Source organism: Engystomops pustulosus, chromosome 2, assembly GCF_040894005.1.
Source record: "Engystomops pustulosus chromosome 2, aEngPut4.maternal, whole genome shotgun sequence".
Classification (NCBI taxonomy): Eukaryota; Metazoa; Chordata; class Amphibia; order Anura; family Leptodactylidae; genus Engystomops; species Engystomops pustulosus.
In genome coordinates, this window is record NC_092412.1 from 44568815 (window position 1) to 44583727 (window position 14913).

Consider the following 14913-nt stretch of genomic DNA (forward strand, 5'->3'; position numbering starts at 1 on the left):
AAGGGTTGTGTGTAGAGATGAGCGAACATACTTGTCCGAGCTTGATGCTCGTTTGAGCATTAGCGTACTCGAAACTGCTCATTGCTCGGACGAATACTTCGCCCGCTCGAGAAAATGGCATCTCCCGCCGTTGTGATTTTTGGTGGCCAGAAACAGAGCCAATCACAAGCCAGGAGACTCTGCACTCCACCCAGCATGACGTGGTACCCTTACACGTCGATAGCAGTGGTTGGCTGGCCAGATCAGGTGACTCTGGAATAGACTAGCCCCTGCCCGCGCTGCTCGCATCATTCTCTGTCTGGATGCCGCTAGGGAGAGAGCTGCTGCTGGTCAGGGAAAGCGTTAGGCTGTTCTATTAGAATAGTGTTAGGCAGGAGTGATTCTACAAGAACCCAACAGCCCTTCATAGGGCTACAATATCGTTTTATTTTACTTTTTTTTGGTTTGCCTGTGGCTGGGCTTGCTGGCATTAGTAGTGCAGCTAGTACCATATTGTGAGTAATTTGCAGGGAGACTTGCGACCATTGCGTTTAGCTCTTAGTGACACACATATCTACCTCAAACACCGAAGTGGGACAATTTATTAGGGGTTTGATTTGAATTAGGCAGAGTCTGCTGATTTATTTTTTTTACGTTTATTTCTTTTTATAACTCAAAGTCATCAGGCACAGCACAAAATCCAGTTGTGTGCTGTCAGTGTAGGTTAGAAACTAGCCATAGCAATAGAATAGCATTGTTTTGTTTAAAAAAATAAATAAAAAATTTAAGTTTACACTTTAATTTGGAAAATGTTTAACCCGAGGGCTAGGGGTAGAGGACGAGGGTGTGGACATGGGCGTCCAACTACTGCAGGGGTCAGAGGCTGTGGTCCTGGGCGGGGTGAGACACCACCTGCTGATGAGGGAGCAGGGGAACGCCGCAGAGCTACCCTCCCTAGGTTCATCATGTCTGAAGTTACTGGGACTCGTGGTGGAGCACTGTTGAGGCCAGAACAGTGCGAAGAGGTGATGTCGTGGATTGCGGACAATGCTTCTAGCCATTTGTCCACCAGTCAGTCTTCCACGCAGTCCACCCATGTCACCGAAATCAGCACTCCTCCAGCTCCTCCACCTCAGCCTCCTTCCCCCAGTCTGCCCACTTCCAGCAAAATTTGGCATTTGAACCGGCATACTCTGAGGAACTGTTTTCTGGACCCTTCCCACAGTCACAAACCACTTGTCCGGTTGCTGCTGAGCTATTTACCGATGCCCAGGTTTTCCACCGGTCGCAGTCTGTGGGTGATGATGACATTATTGACGTAGTGGAAGAAGTGTGTAAAGAGGTGTCGGACGATGAGGAGACACGGTTGTCAGACAGTGGTGAAGTTGTTGTCAGGGCAGGAAGTCCGAGGGGGGAGCAGACTGAGGGATCGGAGGATGATGAGGTGACAGACCCAAGCTGGGTTGATAGGCCGGGTGAACACAGTGCTTCTGAGACGGAGGCGAGTCCTATAGCAGAACAGGTTGGAAGAGGCAGTGGTGGGGCCAGATGGAGAGGCAGGGCCAGAGCTGGTGCATCAGCGCCAAATGTTTCCCGTAGTCAAGCTCCCGTGGCGAGGGCTAGATTTTCAGAAGTCTGGAGGTTCTTTAAAGAAACACCGGATGACCGACGACTGTGGTGTGCAACCTGTGCCAAACCAGGATCAGCAGGGGTTCCACCACTACTAGCTTAACTACCACCAGTATGCGCAGGCATATGAATGCTAAACACCCCACTCAATGGCACCAAGCCCGTTCACCCCATCTTCGCCTCCACGATCCTCCACAGCATCCACCAGCGTTCAGCTCTCCATACCCCAGACGCTGGAGCGCAAAAGGAAGTATAGTGCAACCCATCCACACGCCCAAGCCCTCAACGTCCACATCTCCAAACTGCTTAGCCTGGAGATGCTGCCTATAGGCTGGTAGAGACCGAGGCCTTTCGAAACCTCATGGCGGCGGCCGCCCCTCGGTATTCGGTCTCCAGCCGCCACTACTTTTCCCGATGTGCCGTCCCAGCCCTGCACAAGCACGTGTCAGACAACATGATCCATGCCCTGACCAACGCCGTTTCTGACAAGGTCCACCTGACCACGGACACGTGGACGAGTGCTGCCTGGCAGGGCCACTATATATCGCTGACGGCACATCGGGTTAACTTGGTGGAGGCTGGGACCGAGTCTGACCCTGGGGCTGGTCATATACTGCCGACGCAGAGGATTGCGGGGCCTACCTCGGTCCAGGTGTCAAGGCCTACTATGCCTCCTCCTCCTCCCACCCCTCCTCCACCTCCTCCTCCGAATTACCATCCGTGGGCATGGCGCCATCAGTCGGTAGCTCTAGGCACAGCAGCAGTGCCATCGCTAAGCGACAGCAGGCGGTGCTCAAACTGCAGAGCCTAGGCGATAAAAGGCACACCGCCCAAGAGCTATTACAGGGCATCACGGCGCAGACTGATCTGTGGCTGGCACCGCTGAACCTGAAGCCAGGCATGGTTGTGTGTGACAACGGCCGTAACCTGGTGGTGGCTCTGCAACTCGGCAGACTGACACATGTGCCATGCCTGGCCCATGTGTTAAATCTCATAGTTCAGCGTTTCCTCAAGACATACCCCAATCTGTCTGATTTGCTCACGAAGGTGCGCCGCATCTGTGCGCATTTCAGGAAGTCCAGCACAGATGCTGCCACTCTCAGGGCAGCGCAGCGCCGCCTTCAACTGCCCGCTCACCGACTGTTGTGCGACGTGCCCACGAGGTGGAATTCAACATTAACCATGTTATCTAGAGTTTACCAGCAGCGCAGAGCGATTGTAGACTGCCAGATGTCAACTTCCACCAGAACTGGTAGTCAGGTCAGTCAGCTTCCTCAAGTCTACAATGAGGAGTGGACGTGGATGTCTGATATCTGTCAGGTGCTGAGTAACTTTGAGGAGTCAACACAGATGGTCAGTGGTGATGCCACCATTATCAGCCTTACCATCCCGCTGCTTGGCCTGTTGAAAAACTCTCTGGTCAGCATGAAGTCGGAAGCTTTGCGCTCGTCACAAGAGACGGGGGAAGAAGATTCCCTTGTTGATAGCCAGAGCACCCTTAGGTCTGTTTCTCAGCGCATATCGGAGGAGGTGGAGGAGGATGAGGAGGAAGAGGAGGAGAATGTTGGCGAGACAGAAGAGGGGGCCATTGTTCAGTCCTTCACTGTTCAGCGTATATGGGCAGAAGAAGAGGAGTTGGAGGAGTTGGAGGAGGAGAAAATGGACAGTCAGGCCAGCGAGGGGAGTGAATTCTTGCGCGTTGGGACTCTGGCGCATATGGCAGATTTCATGCTAGGCTGCCTATCCCGTGACCCTCGCGTTCAATGAATTTATTCCAGCACCGATTACTGGGTATTCACTCTCCTGGACCCACGGTACAAGCAAAATCTTTCCACTCTCATCCCTGGAGAGGAAAGGAGTGTGAGAATGCATGAATACCAGCAGGCCCTGGTGCACAAGCTGAAACAGTATTTCCCTTCTGACAGCGCTAGCGGCAGAGGGCGTACTTCTGCGGGCCAAGTAGCGAGGGAGAGTAGGCGAGCAGGCAGCTTTTCCAGCACTGGCAGGGGTACGCTTTACAAGGCCTTTGCCAGTTTTATGTCACCCCAGCAAGACACTGTCACCTGTCCCCAGTCTCGGCAGAGTAGGGCTGATCTTTACAGAAAGATGGTGAGGGAGTACGTAGCTGACCATACCATCGTCCTAAATGATCACACAGCTCCCTACAACTACTGGGTTTCAAAGCTGGACATGTGGCACGAACTGGCGCTGTACGCCTTGGAGGTTCTTGCCTGCCCTGCCGCTAGCATGTTGTCCGAGCGGGTTTTCAGTGCAGCTGGTGGCATCATCACCGATAAGCATACACGCCTGTCGACTGACAGCGCTGACAGGCTGACGCTTATCAAGATGAATAAAGCCTGGATTTCTCTGGATTTTCATTCTCCACCAGGTGAAAGAAGCTCAACCTGAATAATGTATGCACTCCTCCTCCTCATTGTCCTCCTTCTCCTCCTCTTTGTACACTAAAGCAAAGGAAACTGGCTATTTTTTGCCAGGGCCAACTGGCTCTAGCTATAGTACTCTATGTATTTAATTTTTCTGGAGGGCCACCTACCCGGTCCTCTGTTTTAAACAATTTTTGGGAGTGCCACATACAGGCACTCAATCTATTTAATTTTTCTGGAGGACCACCTAGCTGCTCCTCTGGTTTGAAAACTTTTTTGGACTGCCACATACAGGCACTCAATCTATTTAATTTTTCTGGAGGACCACCTACCTGCTCCTCTAGTTTGAAAACTTTTTTGGACTGCCACATACAGGCACTATCCAAATTAAATTGTCTCCATAGTGTGATGTTGTTATATGTGTTCTGCTAATATGTTTACTGTTAATGTGTTTTGCATGTTCTGCCCAGCAACAGTGATGTACTGAGGAGGAGGAGCAGTCTGAGTTAGGGCAGTTGTTACAGACAGAGCAAGGAGAAGCATGGAATAAAGTTGTCTCTGAGTCTGCAGTCCAGTGATCCAGTGTCGGTTCCTTCTGCATCATACGGGTACCTACTACGACATTACAACTGGCGACGAGGATAAACTATTATCAAGTAAAGGTATTTCAGTAACTCAGAAGAGCCACCCAGACAGTGATATAAGCATCCACCATGGCCTATCTACCTGCATTCCCTTCCTTTGATGTGCACCAGTCCCAGGCAAACTTAGGAGCATGCTGGAATAAGTGGCTGAAACGCTTTGAGATATTTTTGCAAGCTATGAACATTACTAACAATGCAAGAAAGAAAGCCATGCTGCTGCACTATGCTGGAGAGGAGGTCTATGATATTTACACAACTCTGCCTCACACAGGAGATAACACTGACTATGAGCCATGTAAAGCAGCATTAAGCAAGCACTTCTCTCCACATACAAATCCAGCTTTTGAGGTTTTCAAGTTTAGACAGTGCAAACAGTCCCCATCAGAAAGCATTGCTGAATATCATGTCAGGCTCAGACATCTTGCTACATACTGTGAATTTGCAGACATTGACAATGAAATTCAAATGCAAATCATACAGGGCTGCATCTCTTCTAAACTAAGGAAGCAGGCACTGAGAGATCCCACTATGACTCTTACAAAGCTGCTGGAGACTGCACATATAAATGATGCTGCAGAGAATCAGGCTAAACTAATAGAGACCAGGACAGAGCCAGAGCCACCATCTTATGTAGCAAAGCTCACTCAGAAACCACACATGCCTCCTACACAGGGTACAACCTGCTACAACTGTGGTGGTGCATATCCTCACCAGAGAACCTGCCCAGCAAAGGGAGCAGTCTGCCATAACTGTGGGAAACAGAATCACTTTGCTAAAGTCTGCAGATCCTCATCTAAACCACAAGGTCCTGTCCCTTATAAACAGCCAGTGTCACAGAGAGTCCATACAGTGCAGCCAGTGCTACCTGCTGATGAATCCAGCAGTACTTACCTATTCTCTGTCACAGAAGAGGGCTCTCACACTGTGCATGCAGTTACTAATCCCAAACAGGTCATCTTCATAAATGGCAGTCCTGTGGAAATGCTTGTGGATACAGGGGCATCTGTTAATGTCATTAGTCAAGCTGTCTATGATTGTCTTAAGAACAAACCTGCTTTGCAAAGTGCCAATCTGAAAATATTTCCTTATGGTTCAGCTACTGCCTTACCCCTGTGTGGTAAATTTCAGTCAGAACTGGCAATTGATGGGAAGTCCATAAGAGACACGTTCTATGTAGTGGACTGCACCGCAGACACACTTCTCAGCTGCAGTAGTGCAGTAGCTCTAGGTTTAGTAAAGCTGGTGAACAATGTCAACAATTCAAATGTTTCACAAGTTGTAAAAGCTAAGCAACTACTTAGAGAAAAAGTATGGTCTCCAGGAATTGACAATAAGGGGGAGTCCCTCATCAAAGCATGCATTCCTTGTCAAGCAGCGACAGGGGTCCATACACAAGCTCCACTACGAATGACAACTCTGCCTGAAAGTCCATGGACCACAGTTAGCGTTGATTTCTGTTCATTGCCTGATCATTCTCACCTTCTAGTGGTCATGGATGATTTTTCAAGATTTCCAGTTGTTGAGCCTGTGTCCACAACCTCTGCAAGGGCGGTTATACCTACATTGGACAAGATCTTTTCTGCATATGGCATACCAGAAACAGTAAAAACTTATAAGGAGCTACCCTTCAATAGTGCAGACTTCAAATCTTTTGCCACTTATCTTGGGTTTACACACAGGAAAACAACTCCATACTGGCCTCAGGCCAATGGCGAAATGGAACGTTTCATGCAATCTATTAGCAAAACTCTCAGGATTGCCACCATGGAACACAGGGATCTGCAACAAGAATTGTACAAATTCCTTAGAGAGTACAGAGCCACACCGCACCCCTCTACGGGCACACCGCCAGCAACTGCACTTTTTAACAGGACTTTGCGCATCAAACTCCCAAATGGCCCTTCAACTCTCATTGAGTCCCCAATGGCTCTCAAGGATTCCTTATCAAAAGAAAGGATGAAGAGATATGCTGATAGAGGCAAGGATCGCTACAAAAAGGTAGTAATAAATGTGGGAGACTGGGTCCTAGTTAAGAGGTTGAGATCTAGTGACAAACTGTCTTCCACATATTATCCTGAACCCTTTCAAGTGACTCAAGTCAAAGGTACCATGATCACTGCGCAACACCATGGTCATCAGGTTACACGGAATGTGTCCCATTTCAAAAAGCTTGAAGGATATGATCCAGAAGTAGCTAGTCCAGAGTTGGACGAAGAGGAGTTTATTCCAGATAAAAGTGTGGTCCATAGTCCATCACCGGATTTGAGATTGGTTCCTGCTTTAACAACTCCACTAACATCTAGCTCAGAAAACTCTCCAAGTAGCCCTGACAGTAGCATAGCTCAACGCTATCCTAGACGAGAAAACCGCCGGCAACCAGAACATCTTACAGACTACATTCTTCAGTGAATCTTCTAACCACTTCTTCTAAGTTCTTCTAAGAACTCTAAACATTTTTTGCGGAATTGGACTGTTGTATTTATGGTCAATATAAGTGCCATGTTTATGTTTTTCTAAATTTTTGTAAGGAGGGGAGGGATGTGATGTTGTTATATGTGTTCTGCTAATATGTTTACTGTTAATGTGTTTTGCATGTTCTGCCCAGCAACAGTGATGTACTGAGGAGGAGGAGCAGTCTGAGTTAGGGCAGTTGTTACAGACAGAGCAAGGAGAAGCATGGAATAAAGTTGTCTCTGAGTCTGCAGTCCAGTGATCCAGTGTCGGTTCCTTCTGCATCATACGGGTACCTACTACGACATTACACATAGCAGCCTCCACACGTCGTCTTCGCCATAGCTGTCTCCAAAAGTCGTCCATATAGCTGCCTCCATACATGGTCCCCTTATCAAACGAACTGTGGCAGGCAGAATTTTGGGTTGTTTTCATGGCTTCCACATCATACTTGTTAACTTTGTCGCCACCCTGCTGTGTAATCCACAAAATATACTGGCAAACTTTTATCATTTACCGATATTATTTCAGTGCTTCTTGCGCATCTGTTTACATTCCCCTCACCCGCCATAACCCAAACTTATAGGAACACTACTACACTTGATCTTATACAAAAGGTTCTTAGAAGTGCTGTTTGGGGAGTAGCCTAGAGACAGGGGCTTGGATTGGCGAAAGCTCGCCTGGCAACGGAGCGCCATCTCCATCCCAAGATCCAACTAACATAGTTTTAACTGTAGCACCTTTAATCTACTACTAGTTCACTGCCTCCATACATGGTCCCCTTATCAAACGAGCTGTGTCAGGCAGAATTTTGGGTTGTTTTCATGGCTTCCACATCAAACTTGTTAACTTTGTCGCCACCCTGCTGTGTAATCCACAAAATATACTGGCAAACTTTTATCATTTACCGATATTATTTCAGCGCTTCTTGCGCATCTGTTTACATTCCCCTCACCCGCCATAACCCAAACTTATAAGAACACTATTACACTTGATCTTATACAAAAGGTTCTTAGAAGTGCTGTTTGGGGAGTAGCCGAGAGACAGGGGCTTGGATAGGCGAAAGCTCGCCTGGCAGCGGAGCGCCAGCTCCATCCCAAGATCCAACTAACATAGTTTTAACTGCAGCACCTTTAATCTACTACTAGTTCACTGCCTCCATACATGGTCCCCTTATCAAACGAGCTGTGTCAGGCAGAATTTTGGGTTGTTTTCATGGCTTCCACATCAAACTTGTTAACTTTGTCGCCACCCTGCTGTGTAATCCACAAAATATACTGGCAAACTTTTATCATTTACCGATATTATTTCAGCGCTTCTTGCGCATCTGTTTACATTCCCCTCACCCGCCATAACCCAAACTTATAAGAACACTATTACACTTGATCTTATACAAAAGGTTCTTAGAAGTGCTGTTTGGGGAGTAGCCGAGAGACAGGGGCTTGGATAGGCGAAAGCTCGCCTGGCAGCGGAGCGCCAGCTCCATCCCAAGATCCAACTAACATAGTTTTAACTGCAGCACCTTTAATCTACTACTAGTTCACTGCCTCCATACATCGTCCCCTTATTAAACGAGCTGTGTCAGGCAGAATTTTCAGGTGTTTCACCAGATACATAGTGGAACTCGGCCCATCTGTCGCCGCCATGTTGGAGACCTGAAGTTGCAATCATAGCAGCGCAATATGGATGCCCCATACTGTCGCTCTTAATCATGGAACCATTTCCGAAAAAAATATTAAAAATAGAACCACTATGCTATTCCATTATTCCTAGGTGAAATATTCAAACGACCCGGCCTGCTTTGAAAATTATAATTTTTTCAAAGTAAACACTTCTGGCCCCCAGGCCCATTTTGGGTGGGGAGGAGCCGAGAGACAGGGGCTTGGACAGGCGAAAGCTCGCCTGGCAGTGGACCGCCAGCTCCATCCCAAGATTAGGCAGCCTCAGAGGCATCCATGCATGCTGCCCCTGCTGTTTCCTGTCCATTTTGCCTCCACGATCCTCCACAGCGTCCACCAATGTCTCCATGCGCAACTTTTAACTCTCTATACCCCAGACGCTGGAGCACGAGAGGATATGCAGCACATCATTCCCTTATCAAACGAGCTGTGTCAGGCAGAATTTTTAGGTGTTTCACCAGATACATAGTGGAACTCGGCCCATCTGTCGCCGCCATGCTTGCAATCATAGCAGCGCAATATGAATGCCCCATACTGTCGCTCTTAATCATGGAAGTCGTCTCCATGGCTGCCTCCACATGTCGTTCCCATATCAAAAGAGCTGTTTCAGGCTCAATTTTCGGGTGTTTCACCAGATACGTTATGGAACTTGGTCACTATGTCGCCACCATGCTGTGTTATCGACTAAATATACCGTCAACCTTTTGTTCACATAGGAAATCATTTCAGCGCTTCTTGCTCACCTCCTTTGGTGAAACCTGAGTCCATTTAGGGTATGTCGCCATGACACTCTCTAGCCTGCCGCTGCTGCTGCCTCTCCATGCTGTCCCCTATAGTGTCAGGGTCAATTATTGCATGTTTTAGATGCTATCTAGCCTCACGCGGTCACTCTGTCATGGCCATGCTGTTGCCCATAATTTTGGCATAATGGTACGATTAAGCAGCCTCAGAGGCATCCATGCATGCTGCCCCTGCTGTTTCCTGTCCATTTCCGTGGTGTTTCCATCCTTTTCTGAGGTTCCCAGGTGTTTGGCCAAGCTTCCCTGTGCAGAGCCTTGGTCCCCTTGAAAAATGCTCGAGTCTCCCATTGACTTCAATGGGGCTCGTTATTCGAGCATCGGGAAAAGTTCGTCTCGAATAACGAGTACCCGAGCATTTTAGTGCTCGCTCATCTCTAGTTGTGTGCGACACATATGTGGTGTGGACACTTCTCTGCAAGCAATTTGCACTAGAAAGAATAAAAGTCTAACAGAATACTGGCACATGGTACTTAGTAAATGTGCCCCAATGTGTATTTCATGAGATATTCCTTTGTATACTAGTAGAAATGTTTTTAAATAGTTTTTATGTGAACGGTGTTAAATGCTTGTCTTAAAGCACATTCCAGCAAATTATTTGTGTAGTGAAAAGTTATATAATTATCCAATATATTTTCTGTATCAATTATTCATGGTTTTCTAGATCTCTGCTTGCTGTCATGCAACAGGAAGCTTCATCATTTGCTTCCTGTAGGTAACACCGGTCCATGGTCAGGTGATGTCACACAGGTGCATGGCTCATTATAACATACAGTGTAATCAAAGCTGTGTGATACTAATGAGCCGTGCACCTGTGTGACATCACATGACCATGGTCCGGAGTTTATCTACAGGAAGTAAACAATTAAGTGTCAGGAAGAGATCTAAAAAAACCCGAACTAATAATTGATACAGAACGTGTATTGGAAAATGTAATAACTTTTCGTTACACAAACAAATGTAATTATTTGCTGTAATTTGCTTAAAGTAGACAACCCCTTTAAAGCAAAAAGAACGATTTTTTTAGTTTTGTGCTGTCTCCAATGTCTGCAACAGTTAAGAAAATGTACATTTTGGGAAAAATTTCTCTAGGACTAATGTTTTAGAATCATAGTACACAAGGGAATTATTCCCGGTAAGATACCGTGCGCTGACAGAGACCTGGGTGTGATCGGTTGTGTCTATTATTTCCTGATAATCTTACTTTGTTGACTATATCGTAGTTTCTATGTCAGTCATGTAGTAATCATAAAACTGTTTTGTTACATTTCAGCTAAAGTGCTTTGGGTCTTAAAACAACATTATCCAATTTTTTATTACCAAGTAATAAGCTCCTTAATTTTTATGCTTTGAAATGTGCCGGGCGGTTAAGTAGACAGCTGTAAGAGCGCACAACAGCACTAATGCACCATTTGCACATAAAGCCATCAATTCCAGCCTGTTAACGGAGATCACAAATTCACATAGAAGTGGCGCATTGAGAAATAGCACTTGAAAGTACTAATGAGAATGGTGGAGTTTGCAGCTTCTGAAGCAGCAGCACATCCATTAATGTATTATTTATGAAACTGTAAACTGCAAAATAAGTGTCAGGCTGTAAATGATGTTTTCTTTACAATTCTCTGCCGTTTTCTGCTGTTTCCCAGTATTCCTCCTAACACACCGAACCGCAGCAGATGTGACATAACTGACTATCACACACTAAGGCGCTGTCATGAGGAAGGGGGCGAAGCGGGAGCCATTTCTCCATCAGTTTTCATTTAGTTCTTGTTACGTTGGGTGCAGCTCTGGTGCAATTTAGATCTAAATCAGCTACACTCCATTCCAAATATTTACTGCTACTTTGTACCATACATAATAAAATATATGTGTCAAGATTACTTTTATTAACTCTTTCTGGAAGGATGAAAAAAACCCTAATTTTAGCATTTCAATAAAAAATGTGCGCTGCACACTGTATTTAGTAAATAACATATTATCTTTATTCTCCGGGTCAGGACAATTCCGTCAATACCCTATTTATATATAGAAGGAGCACAAAAAAGGGCAGCACTCCAGGATTTAAAGTGAAATTAAAAAAAAATATTTATATATGTAAATATATACAGGCAGTCCCCGGGTTACGTACATGGTAGGTTCCTTGGGTTTGTACTTAAGTTGAATTTGTATGTAAGTTGGGACTGTATATTTTATAATTGTAACTCCAGACACAATTTTTTTTTTGCCCCAGTGGCAATTGGATTTTCACATTTTTTTGCCATAATGGTTCTAAGAATTATCAATAAAGCTTCATTGCAGACACCTTACAGCTGATCATTGCCGTCTGGGACTAAGGTAACAGCTTCACCAGAGGTCACAGTGGGCAGAGGGGTCCGTCTTTAACTAGGGGTTGTCTGTAAGTCGGGGACCACCTGTATATATAGTGTTTCCAATAAAAAATAAATAAAATTTTTCGTTTTTCCATCGTCATCTTCTATAACTTGTAGTTTTATTATTATTACACTGACGGAGATAGTCGAGGGCTTATTCGTTTTTGCATGATAAGCTGCCATTTTCAGTTCTATTTGTAACTTATTTGGAAACAAGGTAAAAAAAACACTGCCTTTTTAGGCAATTTGTTAGGGTTTTTTTTAGTGCTCACTAAATGGGTAAAATAATAAGGGGGGATTTTATTTAATTTTTAATGATAATAATATGGTTTGAATGGAGTAAAAGTGAATTGTGTTACTATTTTTTAGAATTTTTTTCCATTTTTTAAGATTTTTATTTTGTCACATGAAGGAACTTGAATGTGCAGTACCTCTATCATACCTTCAATACACTGTAATACACAGTTTTAAAAGCCTGCCTTAAAATTCCCCCCGCTGGTGCTCTGGCTCCCCTATCTAGATTGGGCGCAATCTCCTCCTGGTTCAGACGAGGTCTGCTATCTGCTATAGTCTCTGCCGGTGGAGTGGCGTGCGAGTCATAGAAGACAGAAAACTGTCCTGAAGGTGGAGATTTAGGTGTCTTCTCTACAACAAAACTGGTGGAGAAGGCATAATGAATCCTCCAGGACCTAATATAGGGTTACTATGACAGACGTGGGGACTTTCAATATGTCCAGCTAAGGCAAAGAATCACATATATTGGGGGGGCGGGGGTATTAGCCCATGCTATGTCCTATCGTATACATCTGTCACTATGACTGCGCACCAGAAGACACGCACAAGATCATATTCATACTGACCAGGATTCAGCAGCACTAAGAGATCAAGGTCTGGAGAGCATGGAGATAAGACAGGATTGCAAGTCCTGTCACAGCGACAACATGTTCACCTGAGGGAAACATCCAGCGACTGTGAGCCCTCTTTACTCCTGTCTGTATTTATTCTAAATATATTTGTCATCAGACTTGGTATTCCCTAACCTCACACAGTGGGTCAAGCGTCACCTGCCTCCCCAGGACGTCCGTGAATTATTGATATGTAGCACAGGGAGCCTAACTATGTATCATAGTATCTTACTATGTGCTGTGTACAATGCACAATTATTATATAGAAAATCCTTACAAATATTTTGCATTGTTTTATAGTTAATATCTGAATTATAGTGCTTTTTTCCCTCAAAGTTTATGTTGATTTAGTTAACAAAAGGCACACATGGACCTGCCGAAACAACTTTTGGTGGTCATGTACACATAGATTTTAAGTTCACATTATAATACCCATTTAGTGGTATATTTAATCCCCCTTTAGTGGCCCCTGCATTTTGTGATGCCCCCATATGGCCCTTACATTTTATACTATTGCCTTGTGGCTCACACTGTGTATAATGAACATTTTCCTGGAGCCCTTCCCACTGTTTAATAACTCTTACCATACTCCTCACTGTATGAACCCTCTTCTTGTGGTTCCCTATTAAACGTCCACCCACCGAGGCCTGAAATAATGGCTTGGGGGCAGCTGGATATTCTCTGGATAGAGATTTTCCTCCCTGGAGCACTCCCAGTGTATGTGTGTATTAGGAATCCCCAGGTAGATGGTAGAGGGGAGGACCATGATGTTAGCAGTAGCCAGGGATCACACGTAGAGACAAGATTTAGAACATCAAACTTACAGTTCCTTTATTCCATAACTGCAATGCAGCAATGATAACAGGTTGAGGTAGAGATCCTATCTGCGAATGTCCAAGGTAGCTAGCTGCATGCAGTTTGGTAGGAAGCTCAAAGCCCAGTTTAGGGAACTTGGCACTGGTGATGGTCGAAGCTGCTTGGGAAGCAATCTTATGCAGGCTCTGTAAGTAATCAGAGCTGGAGCAGGCCTGATGGGGTTGGATTAACCACAGGTAGAAGACAACAACAGCAGCGCTGCTCATTGGTTAACATGTAAACCTTCCCTTCCCAGGCTGATAATATACAGCTGCATTATCAGTTATAGACAGTAGATGGTGCACAGAGGTGATCAGGCTCTATGGAGAGATACCAATCTGATACTATTTTCGTAATGACTGCATTGGCAGGGCCATTACACCCATATTGCACCCCCCCCCCTGTTGTCCACCTATTTTATAAGGTTTCTACTCCATGTGCATCTAGTATTCTTTTTATACTGACATATGGGTGATTGCTTCTTCCCTGTACCCCATTCCTGTCCTGTTCACTTTTTGTTTCCCTTTATTTTCCTTTGACTTCCCCTTTTCTTAGTTTTTTTCCTGTTACTAAATGAACCATTTTCATGTAAAATCATAAAATTTAAAGAGGATGTACTTTCTGCAGAATAGGGTTGTGGTGGATAATGCTTATTTTTCTGAATATTTTATATGCATATTTTTCACAGCAGGTGTGATAATTATTCTACTATTTTATGTCATTTCTAGAACTATTTTTTTCTAGCCTTTATTTATTCTAGCTTCCCAATGATTGTTTTATTTAATCTCTGCAGCGTTGTTATGTGTTCATTGTTGTAAGTAATTGTACAAAGCATGTTTATAAAATCTTGCAGAATATATTTTTAAGAGGATAGTTGAGATTAAGTGTGTTCAGCTCCACCTTGTGGACAGTATGTACTGCTATTGCTGTGCAGCCTTCATATTTGCTCCTAGCTGCATCAATAGGTTTAGGATGGGGCACATTTACTTACCTGGTCCCGCGGAGTTCACAGAAAGTGCATTGTCCGACCTGAATGCCCTGTGCCGCGATTCACTAAGATCGTGCGCCCGATATCCTGCATGTGTCGCTTCTCTGCTGAGGTGGACGGAGTTCTTCCCGGTGTATGTAGGTGCATTGTCTTGCGTCACAATTTAAAAATTAAATCCCGCGCTCAATCCGAATCAGTCGGATTTTCCACAATTTGCCACATCTGTATCTCTA